The 13,474-nt window shown below is 41.9% G+C and overlaps 1 protein-coding gene and 1 pseudogene across 3 annotated transcripts in view; both read left to right on the top strand.

The window, feature by feature from the left end:
- CPEB3 (cytoplasmic polyadenylation element binding protein 3) overlaps nt 1–13,474 on the top strand; it is a 187,718-nt gene that overhangs the window by 161,841 nt on the left and 12,403 nt on the right. The gene's annotated exons all lie outside the window — the stretch shown is intronic.
- LOC111723133 lies at nt 8,808–9,755 on the top strand (annotated as a pseudogene).

The raw sequence follows: 13,474 nt of genomic DNA, 5'->3' as shown, positions 1-13,474 counted from the left end.
TTTTTTTTTAGGCTAGTCAAGCGAGGCAGTGTGAGTAAAGAAGGAACAAAGAAATTCGGAACTACTTGTGTGATCAATTAGTTCTAAACACCACTGCACTCAGACCACCCCTTTTAAAAAGCAAACAAACAAACCTTGAGGAATTTATTTACTTTCCTGCATCAATAGTCTTGGATTATTATGTCATGATTATCAGTAGCTGAGTCTTGTATCTCCTCAGGAAATCATAGCACTATTGATTTTTCTGGCATCCTATTGAGAACTTCAATCTTTGGTCATAGCTTTAATCTCTTTCCTTCTGATGTGAGCCTTTAGACCAATCCCTTAACTGTTTTAAATAGTATCAGTTTTTTTTATTATCTTTCTACTTGAATAAGCTTTCTTTGTTATCTTCATCATTACAAATGTAAATACAGTGGAATCAGTTAATTTTTTTTTTGAGTCAGAGTCTTAGTCCGTCACCCTCATGTAGAGCGCTTTAGAATCATAGTTCACAGCAACCTCGAACTCTTGGGCTCAAGCAGTCCTCTTGCCTCAGCCTCCCAGGTAGCTGTGACTATAGGCACCCTCCACAATGCCCAGCTGTTTTTAGAGATGGGAGTCTTAGTCTTGTTCAGGCTGGTATTGAACTCCTGAGCTCAGGTGGTCCACCCGTCTAGGCCTCCCAGAGTGCTAGGATTACAGGTGTGAACCACCACACCCAGATGGAGTCAGTTAATTTTTTAAACTGTAGATGGCATTTTAAGGGCTACTTGCTTCCAGTTTACATTTCTTATCCCTGATGGTTCTCAACCTTACTATTGCCATGACCCTTTAATACAGTTCCTTATGTAGTGACCCCCAATCATAAAATTATTTTCATTACTAGTTCATAACTGTAATTTTGTTACTGTTATGAGTCGTAATGTAAATATCTGATATGCAGGATGGTCTTAGGTGACCCCTGCGAAAGGGTCATTTGACCCCCAAAGGAGTCGCAACCCACAGTTTGAGAACCGCTGCCTTAAGGAGAGTGGAAGAGGGCCTTCTGCAGAGCAGCAGTGAGAGACAGTTCATTAAGAGTAGAGGCCTAGGCTCGGCGCCTATAGCTCAACCGGCTAAGGTGCCAGCCACATACACCTAAGGTGGCGGGTTCGAATCCCCAGCCCAGATGCGCCAAACAACAATGACGGCTGCAACCAAAAAAAAATAGCCGGGCGTTGTGGCGGGCGCCTGTGGTCCCAGCTACTTGGGAGGCGGAGGCAGGAGACTCGCTTGAGCCCCGGAGTTGGAGGTTGCTGTGAGCTGTAGTGCCAGGGCACTCTACCCAGGGGGACAGCTTGAGGCTCTGTCTCAAAAAAAAAAAAAAAAAAGAGTAGAGGCCTAGGACCAGATGAGGCATGTGTTCACACATTACACCCTCCCTGTGTATATTGTGGAAAGTATATGAAGAAGAAATTATCTAGTTCCCTCTCTTGTATCCAACCAAACTTTTTCCAAAAAGACCTTTCTTTTGAGGGTTTATGTTGACTTTTTTTATTGCTGCTCTTTGGCTAAGGTTTTAGCTGGCTGATCCTCTTGACTCAGCCTGCCAAGTAGCTAGGAGTGGTTTATGGGGGAAATATAGCCATTATAGATTTGATTTCTTCTCACCGTCTTAGAGACTTGTTAGCTTTCCTGTGACTATAAAATAAGATATGTCGGGCCAGCGCCTGTGGCTCAAAAGGGTAAGGCACCCGTCCTATATGCCGGAGGTGGCGGGTTCAAACCCAGCCCCGGCCAAAAAAAAAATAGCTGGGTGTTGTGGCAGGAGCCTGTAGTCCCAGCTGCTGGGGAGGCTGAGGCAAGAGAATCGCCTAAGCCCAAGAGTTAGAGGTTGCTGTGAGCTGTGTGACGCTATGGCACTCTACCAAGAGTGACAAAGTGAGACTGTCTCTACAAAAATAAATAAATAAATAAATAAAAATAATAAGATATGTCATTATGCAACATTTATGGGAATAGTAAATCCTATAGATCTGACATTTTTATCTCTGCTGTCTTTTCATTCAACCATAATATCATCTTTAAGGAATAGATATTTTATTTTATTTGTAACATGTTTATTGATCTGTTTTATGGTATTCACATATCATACAATTCACCCTGTGAAAATGCATAATTATATTTACATAATTGTGCAGCCATCACAATAGTTAATTTTAGAATGTATAGGTATTTTAATGCATAGCCATTGAGTCTGCAATAAGAGGATCAATTGCATGATAACAATGGGGTGGTAGTGAGAGAGACACTGCATATCACTTAAGGGAGAGAGAGACATACTACTTATCACACTGTAGTCACTTAGCCCTTTATAGGAATAGGATCCTACTTATTTAACCTGAACTCATCAAAATCACAGTAACAAAGTAGCCCCAGCTGTTGGGGCAAACGTCTAAACCCTGCTACAACTGCGATTGGGGTCCTTCTTGTTGGAGCATCATCAACTATTTTGCTATGGTATGTCTAGCCGTAAGAGGACTGAGAGAAAAGGAAGGGGCTTCTACTAGTAGTTCCTTTATAGAGCTGCTATGATCTTCACTTTGCCACTTCTGCCCTGGGATTTAAATGGGTTTGCTTGGCACACAGCAGGCACTTAATGTGTAGAATAAATTAGGGTTTTTTTTCCTTTGGCCAGGGCTGGTTTTGAACCTACCACCTCCGGCATACGGGGCCAGTGCCCTACCCTTTTGAGCCACAGGTGCCACCCCAAATTGGGATATTACTATAGGAAAGAGGAGAGCAAGCACTGGAAGCCACCATGGCTGGCTCTCAAGGGTACTGGACATCTAAAGGTTTGGAGACTTTCCAAAGACACCCGTCAGTTAAAAACAGAGCTGTCTCTGCTCATTGGACTTCCTTCTTGAGCTTCCCCTGTGGTCTCCCCAGTTCAACTTTATCCTATCTCCAATTCATTGTTAACATGGCAGCCAGAAAGGTCTTCTTACAATCATAATTTAAATCATTGTCTTTCTCCTCCTTTAAATCTCTTGAGTGTGTTCTACTGCCCTTAGGATAAAGGTCAAAGTCTTTAAAAGCAGCTGAATGAGCCTTCATGTACCATGCACTTATGCTTAGCACTACTTTCTCCTTTATCTTTTTTTGGCAGTTTTTGGCCAGGGCTGGGCTTGAACCCACCACCTCTGGCATACGGGGCCGGCGCCCTACTCCTTTGAGCCATAGCGTCTGCCCCCCTTCTTTATCTTAAACCAGCCACAGCTGGCCTTTTTCTCTATTTCTCAGGGGCATTATACATTCTTTTACCTGGCTAATACCTAATTTTCCTTCAAGTCTCAGCTTAATTGTGATGTTCTTAGGAATACTTTCTTTCTTTCTTTCTTTCTTTTTTTTTTTTTGAGACCGAGTCTCAATTTGTTGCCTGGGACAGAGTGCTGTGATGTCATAACTCACAACAACCTCAACCTCAAACTCTTGGACTTAAGTGATCCTCTTGACTCAGCCTCTCAAGTAGCTGGGATTACAGGCACCTGCCACAACGCCCAGTTATTTTTAGAGTTGGAGTCTCACTCTTGCTCAGACTGGTCTTGAACTCCTGAGCTCAGGCAGTCCACCTGGCTCAGCCTCCCAGAATGCTGGGATTAATAGGCATGAGCCACTGTGCCCTGCCTAGGAATCCTTTCTTCATTGGCGCTTACACTTCCCTGTTGATTGGGTCATAATACACATCTGCTGTTCATTAATGCCAGTGTATTAAAACGCAAATAGCACTTTGATGTCATCTACTCTATTAGACTATATAATCCATGAGAGCATGACTGTGTCTGTCAGTGTAACTACTGTATATGCAATACCTGACACATAGTGGACACACACTAATTATTTCTGAATGATAAATGAGTGAGTTATTGAATAAATTCTGATTATTTGAGTGATAGCCCAGAGGAGAAGTCCTTCTGTGCCATTCTTTGGCACATCCAACTGTCCACCAGAGGATACTTTGCACAGCCTTCCTTTTCTATTTAATTAAGAATACTCATTTGAATAATAGAGAAATTTAGGTTTGGCTGTTTAAAATATCAAAAAGTGTTGTTTGGTACTTCTAGTACATGAAAGTTGGACTTAACTTTAGGTGTGTCCTGATCCAACCCCCTTTGTTTTGCAACAGGGGAGAGTCTAGGAGAGGTTTGGAGACTTTCTCAAGATACCTGTCTGCTGGGCTTGGTGGCTCACACCCGTAATCCTAGCACTCTGGGAGGCTGAGGCGGGTGGATTGCTTGAGCTCAGGAATTCAAGACCAGGCTGAGCAAGAGTGAGACCCTGCTTCTACTCATAATAGAAAACTGAGGCAAGAGGATTGCTTGAGCCCAAGAGATGGAGGTTGCTGTGAGCTATGACACTATAGCACTCTATTCAGGGCAATGGCTTGAGACTGTCTCAAAAAAAAAAAAAAAAAGACACCTGTCAATTATGAGCAGAGCTGTCTCTGCTTACTGGACTTCCTTCTTGAGCTTTGCTTCTCACCTAGGGACTAACATTTTTTCAAGCCCACTTCTCCATGAACTCCTTTTTCCATTGACCTAGAGTAAGAACCTCTGAGATTATATACATAGTTCCCTTACTGAATTTTATGTATGTTTCAATATTTCAGATAACTCTTCAGGAACTTGTGTTGCACTGAACAGGGCAAATCAGGAGTTTCTAGTATGCCTATAGGTCATTTGGAATGTTAACAAAAAGAGTTTGAAATATTCATGTTCTTTTTGCAGTTCTTTTGCTTTTGCTTTTCACTTTTATTTAAAAACCTTTTTTCAAGTCAGTGTGATTTCAAGTCAGTATAATCCACTGGATTATAACTTTTAGTGAAAATGTTTGGCATTTGGCATCAGACTAATCCTTGTTATGAAACATTATTTTTTAAGTGATACCAATGGAATTCATACCTAAGTTTTTACTTCATAGGAATCAATTAAGGTTTTACATTATGCATATTTTATGGCTCAGGTTCACTAGTTATAGGCCAGCTGGTAATTTGTTCCTGTGTTGACAACATCAAGGTTGTATCCATATTCGGCACACAGTTCTCAGCATTTCTTCTGCCTTAGTATACTAGAGGCAATGATACGCTCTCGTGGGCAACAGGAGCTCCCAAGAACTCTAATAGAGTGGGGCATTTACTAACGGGACATGTCCATTAGTGTGTAAGGGGAGGGGGAATATGCCCCATACCCATCCCCACCTCCTAGAGAACCATTGCCAGAGTAAAAAGGAATACTGGCTCAGGAATCAGGAGAACTGGGTCTATTCCTAGCTCTTTCCCCAGTCATGGTGTGACCTTAGGCAAGCTACTTAATCTTTTAGAGGCTTGATTTCATTGTCCTATGGTAGTAAAACACAGATAAACAAGAACAGATAAAGAAGTAGAAGAATTTGGAAGTTATTAGGCTATACCTATGTTGATTTGTATCAGTGCTGAGCCTGGCCTATTTAAATTGTGCTGTTGCCTAATCCTTTATCTGAGGCTAACTGTTGGCTTTTTCTTTTCCCTTTTAAAGTACTTGGTTTCACTAAGAATTCTTAATATAAGGAAAATGAAATAGTTGAAGTTGACACTAAAAAAAAAAAATTACCATAGGTACCAGTCTACCAACATAATTACTGGTTGGATGTTAGTCAGACACACATAGAGACTTTTAAGTTCTTTTTATCATTGTAAACATTTAAGTACATCTTCCATTCAAAGTGTTGAAGGTTTAAATCTCTGTAGTCTTTTAGTAAAAAGTGTTTTTATCAGTATCTTTTCTCTGATAATGAACAAATTTTAGACCTAAAACGGAGTACAGGTTAAGGCTAAATTTTGCTTGTATTCTTTTGAACAGAATTCTGTACAAAACTGACAGAGTATTTATTTATTCATTTATTTATTTATTTTGAGACAGAGTCTCACTTGGTCACCCTTTGTAGAATGCTGTGGTGTCTTAGCTCACAGCAACGTCGCACTCTTGGGTTCAAGTGCTCCTCTTGCCTCAGCCTCCTGAGTAGCTGGCACTACAGGCACCTGCCACAATGCCTGGCTATTTTTAGAGACAGGATCTCACTCTGGCTCAGGCTGGTCTCAAACCTATGAGCTCCAGCAATTCACCCGCCTAAGCCTCCAAAGTGCTGGGATTACAGACATGAGCCAGCACACCCTGCGTGGCAGAGTATTTAAATATAAAAAGGACAAAAAGATGATACTGGTACTATCTCTTTCTGTGTTAGTAGTATTTTTAGATGCCAAATAAACACTTAAGATCTCAAAGCTTGGCTCAGTGTCTGTAGCTCAGTGGTTAGGGCATGCCGGCCACATACCCTGGGGCTGGCGAGTTTGAACCCACCCTGGCCAGCTAAACAACAACTGTAACAAAAAAATAGCCGGACGTTGTGATGGGTACCTGTAGTCCCAGCTACTTGGGAGGCTCAGACAAGAGAATTGCTTGAGCCCAAGAGTTTGAGGTTGCTGTGAGCTGTGATGGCACATTACAAAGGGTGACATAATGAGACTCTGACTTTAAAAAAAAAAACCTCAAAGCTTCACTAAATCCAGTTTTCTTTGCTATTGGCACCTAGGTCACTTAACTTATGAAAGATTTTTGTAGTGAAAAGTGAGATTATTGAAAATGGATCTTTTTACATGTTCAGTTTACTATTCTTTTGTCTACTCTGTGTGGTCATGAGAAACTTTGTAAAGGGTAGAACTGGCTGAATCTTCCTTAGCCTAGCAAAATCATATGATTTGATTGACATGATTAATTAGTTTATAAAAATGTGAAGCACCCTTCATTTATCTATTGCAGTGGTTCTCAACCTGTAGGTCGGGACCCACAGGAACTATTAAAGGGTTGCAGCATTAGGCAGGTTGAGAACCACTGCTCTATTGTAAAGCACAACTTTGTCATGTTGTCTTTTAGAAATTTGTAAGTCAGGTGTTTATAACTTTACATGCAGCATACAGTTGACATTGCCTTTAGTCTCGTAATCCAGCCCATAGAAACCTTTTTACTAGCAGAAAGGATACTAGACTAGAATCAACCAGTTTGGGGTTTTAGTCTTGACTGTTCTACTTGTGATATAGCTTGAAGGAAGTGTGTGTGTGTGTGTGTGTGTGTGTGTGTGTGTGGTGTGTGTGTAAATGAAAAGGCTTTTTTTTCTTTTTTAAAGATAATTCCCTGAACTCTGGGGATGCTAATTCTGCTGTAGCTTAGTCATCAGAGGCAAAGCCTGGGCAACAGCCAGGCAGGGCCTAGGAACACTTGTTTTCTACCGTTCTCCAAGGGGGTGTTTTGAAACCCTGTCTCAAGAAAGAAAGAAAGTTGGATGGTTATTTGAGGTTTTAATTTTTATTTGATTATTATTTTTTATTTTTTGATGGTATATTTGATATTTTAAATAGGAGGAAGAGCCCTCAGTAGGCAGGTCTGCCCTACCTGGGAATCTGTCCCTAGAATTAGCTCCCCTACATTAGGGTTAGGGATGAGTTTCTTGGGATTTTAGTATCTGTTATTTAAAAATATGTTTTTCTAGCCAGGCAATGACTTATACCTGTAATCCTAGCACTCTGAGAGGCTGAGGTGGGAGGATCCTTTGAAGTCAGGAGTTTGGACCAGCCTGAGCAAGAGTGAGATCTGTTCTCTACTAAAAATAGAAAAATTAGCTGGATGTGGTGGCAGGTGACTATACTCCTTAGCAGGAGACTAAGGCAGGAAAATCACTTGAGCCCAGGAATTTGAGGTTGCTGTAAGCTAGGCTGAGGCCAGATCACTCTAGCCTGGGCAACAGAGTGAGACTTTCTGTCAAAAAATAAAAATTCCAAGTCAAATGAATTTGGAGATACTTGCTTAAAGTCAGGCTGGTTTATTCTAGGACATATGAGAATCTTTTTTTTTTTTTTTTTTTTAGGCAGAGCCTCAAGCTGTCCCCCTGGGTAGAGTGCTGTGGCATCCCAGCTCACAACAACCTCCAACTCCTGGGCTCAAGCGAGTCTCCTGCCTCCCCCTCCCAAGTAGCTGGGACCACAGACGCCCCCCACAACACCGGGCTATTTTTTGGTTGCGGCCATCATTGTTGTTTGGCGGCCCGGGCTGGATTCTAACCCGCCACCTTAGATGTATGTGGCTGGCGCCTTAGCCACTTGAGCCACGGGCACTGAGCTGAGAGTCTTTTATATACTAATCTTCATTGCGAAGATCTAAGAAGGAGAAAATATGCAATTTTCCACAATTTTTTTTTTTTTGAGACCGAGTCTCATTTTGTTGCCCTGGGTAGAGTGCTGTGGCATCATAGCTCACAGCAACCTCAAACTATTGGACACAAGCGATCCTCTTGCCTCAGCCTCCCAAGTAGCTAGGACTACAGGTGCCCACCACAGCACCCAGCTATTATTTTAGAGATGTGGGTCCCACTTTGGCTCAGTCTCCAACTCATGAGCTCAGGCGATCCACCCTCCTCAGCCTCCCAGAGTGCTGTGATTACAGGCATGAGCCACTGCACTCAGCCTTTCTACAAAATTTTGGATCATGGGAAAAATATACTATCTCTTGGAAATAGTGTTACAGGGAATCCTGTTGAGAAAACACTGCATTTTTCAGCTTTTTCCCCTTCTTTCATGCTCAAATTCAGAAGCTTAATTGATTGTTTTCTTTTTCTCAGTACCTTTTTTTCCAGGTGTGTCCTACCCATTGTATCTTTCTGTGTTTAGGGGGCTTGGGGTAGAACGAGGAAATAGCACCTGCTTATTCATGTGGTGGTATGGCATTGAAGTTGTGGTTGATACTCCCTTTAGGATTTGTAATTTTTTATCTTTTTATTACTTGAGATTATCGTTGCATCTTTCTAAATAACATCTAAAATGACATTATATAAGAAGGAAGCTCTTTCCAGCCAGCACAGAGCAATGGGCATCTCTCAGGACAACTGGCACAAGCATCACAAGACCAGTGGCAAGAGAAAGCCCAATCACAAGAAGTGGAAGTATGTGGCCAGGGCCGTGGCTCACACCTATAATCCTAGCACTCTGGGAGGCCAGGGCAGGTGGATTGCCTGAGCTCACGACTTCAAGACCAGCCTGGGCAATTCCAAGACCTCATCTCTAAAAATAGCTGGGCATTGTGGCAGGCCCCTGTAGTCTCAGCCACTTGAGGTGAGGGAAGAGAATTGCTTAAGCCCAAGAGTTTGAGGTTGCTGTGAGCTATGACGCCATGGCACTCTACCAAGGACAACAAAGTGAGGCTCTGTCTCAAAAAAAAGAAAAAAAAAGCAAAAGTATGAGTTGGGACGCCCCACTGCCAACACCAAGATTGTCCTTGCTGCATATACGCAGTCCATGTTTGGGGAGGGGACAAGAAATACTGTGCCCTGAGTCTGGACATGGGGAACATCTCCAGGGGCTTAGAGTGTTGTACTAGGAAAACAAGGATCATTTATGCATCCAATAATGAGCTGGTTCACCCCAAGACCTTGGTGAAGAACTGCATGGTTCTTACTGACAGCATGCCATACCAACAGCAGTATGAGTCCCACTATGCACTGCCTTGGGCAGCAAGAAGGGGGACCAAGCTGATGAAAGGAAGAAGAATGCCAAAATGAGTGGTCTTCTGGAGGAGCAGTTCCAGAAGGGCAAGCTTCTTGCGTGCATTGCATCAAGACCAGGCCAGTGTGGCAGAACAGATGGCTATGTGCTAGAAGGCAAGGAGCTGCAGTTCTATCTGAGGAAAACCAAGGCCTGGAAAGGCACATAGTTTTTCCTCTCTCCTGTCTTAGGTCATGTGTTCTAAATAATAAAGGTGTTCATTGGTCTAAAAAAAAAAAAGGAAAAATAGTTTTGAAATGAGTAAACCATTGATAGATAATGTTCCCTTGGTTCCATTTTAGATTAATGTTGAGGACCAGAGAGACTGACTTTTGGTTAGCCAATTTAGGGCTTTCTAATACTCTTGATTTAAAGAACATGTAATAGCTAAGCCATAGCATGTAATATTTGCTTTGAATAACACTCATCTTTTATTTAATGATATGTTAAAGTACTTCACACATTGAATTCGTGTTTCTCTCTTTTTACTAGAAACATGTTGGGCATAAATTTGCTAGACTACCTAGGGCTTTATGTTTTTAGCCTATATAAAGATTAATATGACTTAAGAGCCAGGCACAGTGGTTCATGCCTGTAATCCTAGTACTCTGGGCGGTTGAGGTACATGGATCTCTTGAACTCAGGGGTTTGAGACCAGCCAGAGCAAGAATGAGACCCCGTCTCTACTAAAAATACAAAAAATTAGCTGAGTATCATGGCAGCCACCTATAGTCCCAGTTACTCAGGAGGCTGAGGCAGAAGGATCACCTGAACCCAGGTGTTTGAGGTTGTTGTGAACTAGGCTGACTCCTTGGCACTCTAGCCTGGGGCCAAAAATACTTGTGTGTGTGTATGAGACTTTGGAACCATACTAACACAAGTACTGATAATACTTTGCCCCTGGCCACAGCTGGAATGTATAAGTTGACTCAGTAGAAACAGAAGTGATGATGATGATGACCTTTTCCCAGGTATTTCTGCTCTGATCCTTCGTCTGGGACTCTAGAACCCAGACTTTATCTTGCTACCCTTGCTGGCTCCTGCCTGATCTGGCTTGAAAACTTTCTAGCTAACGCTATATTTTACTTGACCTTTTAAGAGGAAATAGTACTCAGAAGCGAGTTCAAATATTGTCTGAACTAATCCTACCTATGCTTATTTTGAAGCACTGGGAGTCTCAGAGCTCTCGACTATCTCGACTAGAATAGTTTTTTTTTTTTTTTTTTTCAGTTTTTGGCCAGGGCTGGGTTTGAACCCACCACCTCCAGCATATGGGGCCAGTGCCCTACCCTTTTGAGTCACAGGCACTGCCCTAGAAATAGTTTTTTAAAGGAGGTTTGGCTATCTAAAGAAAGTTAAAGATCTTCTTTGAATGGAGTGGAACCTTTTTGTCCAAGCTCTCCTTCTTAGTCTTGACCTCTGATCTCTCCTGTTCTGATCTATCTCGATGATTAGGGCATTCTAGTCCCTTGTGGGGTTTTTTTTTTTTTTTTTGAGGGTTTTTTTTTGAACCCACCACCTCCAGCATATGGGGCCGAGGCCCTAATCCTTGAGCCACAGGCACCGCCCCCTGTTCTGATCTATCTTTTCATGTCTCCTGTGCATTTTTAATATGAAAATTCATTAGAGTGATTAAAAATTTTTCTGCTCATGTTTGAATGTAGAGATTGTTTGTGAGATAAGTAATTGGGAAAAGGCCTTTGACTTCTTTCTTAGTAGTTATCACAGTAGAGCATTCAAATTCCTTAACCCTAGAAGTCAAGTGGTATCAGTCTGCTAGAACTCTTCTTAGTTGTAAGAGCTGGTCTAAATCCCTTATGGGGTAGAGGAAACAGAGGCCCATGAGGATGTGATAAAGCCAGAGTGCTCTTCACCTCTATACTCTGAAGGAGTGATGCCATGATAGTTATGTATTTTATAGACTTTTAACAATTTCCTTGTGAAAGTGTTCTTGGAGCCTCTGATCGGAGACTCAGGGAAAAGGAACTGCAGACAGGATGATTGATTTGAAGGGAGGTCGAGACTCGCTCTGGCAGCGACCAGGACTGACTTTACTGATTATCTTATATACTTTCAAACATTCAGTAAGAATTTAACACAGATACAAAGAAGTGAAGTAACATTAGGAAGCTATCATTAAGATTACAATTCAGTGTGAAGGCTGAGGGACACATATACAGTTGATTTTGTTTAGAGTAAAAACATAAAGGAGACTGACTGTCTGTTCTTGCTGGCCCAAACCAAAACTAGAGATTATAATGTTAATGAAGGAAGAAGACAGAGAACAGAACCCAACGCTCCAGGACATGTATTCAAACTCCCAGCTGCACCCCGGCCTGATTCTCCAGGATCCCTTTCAAAGAGAGTTATTCTGCGTATTTCTGCATATCTATAGGCAGGTGCAGAAGCTCGATCTTTGAAGAAATCTTTCTCAGAATCAATCTCCTGGGGGAGCACATTGAAGCGAACTGCCATGTCTGAGCATGGGTTGCTTATCTCTACATCCTTGCCCTTTGCTGTCCACCTGATACACTCTTCTTCTAATAGTACTTGCTTTGGGGCTAATTTATACCCACATGTCCAGCCCCATTCCTAAACAGCCTGGCAAGAATACAAGACACTGTCAGCTGGCATATCTGTGTTTAAAGTAAAAGTAATTTTAAGGCTAAACAGAGCAATCACAAATATCTTCGCATGTTATAAACATATGGCACAGATGCTGACATAGAAACCCTGCTGTATAACAGTAAATGGGTTTTGAACTATTGGAAGGGCACAGGGTAATTTTAAAATTGTTTGTCCCTTAACACTTGAGAATATCAAAAATGCTAAGTCTCATTCTTTATAAAGTAAAAAGAAAATCAATTCCAAACTGTCTCCTCTGTGATTTTTTTAAAATCCACCCCAGATTGTCTCTAAAATTAATAACTATAAATTTGCTGTATTTGCGGATATCTTTGTTGCTAGGGGAAGCTCTTTTCACAGTGCTACTTTAATTCCCCAGGCATCTGTTATCTGTATAAACAGCAGGTTTCCAGCTCATAGCCAGTTGAAAAACTAAAAATTTATGTTTAGACATTCTTAGTACTGTCTGCCAGTGAACCTGAGTTAGACACTGCATTTAGTGGGACTGTTAATGAAGTTACTATGGTTTTATAGGCCAAGATAGATGTACTCTATGGCACATGCTGAAAAGATTATGAGCACATTATGTTTAAAAGTTTTAGCTATGTTGATCAACAAGAAGCTATGTTGATCCAGATGATAGGAAATGCCCTACTAAATGAGCCAGGGCTCCTTCATGGGATGCCCAGGCTCACACATTGAGGCCAAATCATACATAACCCTTAATTTTTATCCATCTATCTATGTGTCTATCCATCCATCCATCCATCCATCTAGATCAGTGGTTCTCAACCTTCCTAATGCCACGGCCCTTTAATATAGTTCCTGTGGGTTGTGACCCATAGGCTGAGAATAGCTGATCTAGATGGAATTTTGCTGTGTTGCCCAGGCTGGAATCAGACTTCTGGGCTTGAGATCCTCCCACCACAGCCTCTCAAGTAGCTGGGATTATAGGTGCACACCACTATGCTGGGTCCAACCCTTAATTTTTTAAACACTTTTCCTTTAGTTTTCAGTGTGGCTCTTTATATTTAAAATTTTAAAAACACTTAAATGCATTATTACTTTATTGGTCTCCTATTTGACTCTTAAGAATTCATAGTGTGGGCTTGGCACCTGTGGCTCAAGTGGCTAAGGCACCAGCCATGTACACCCAAAGTGGCGGGTTCGAATCCAGCCCGGGGCCCGCCAAACAACAATGTTGGGTGCAACCAAAAAGTAGCCAGGAGTTGTGGCAGGTGCCTGTGGTCCCAGCTACTTGGG

Source organism: Otolemur garnettii, unplaced genomic scaffold (genome assembly GCF_000181295.1).
Source record: "Otolemur garnettii isolate 467f Iridium unplaced genomic scaffold, OtoGar3 scaffold00008, whole genome shotgun sequence".
Taxonomy (NCBI): Eukaryota; Metazoa; Chordata; class Mammalia; order Primates; family Galagidae; genus Otolemur; species Otolemur garnettii.
The sequence above is the reverse complement of the archived record's forward strand: the minus strand, read 5'-3'. Positions and strand labels throughout refer to the sequence as shown.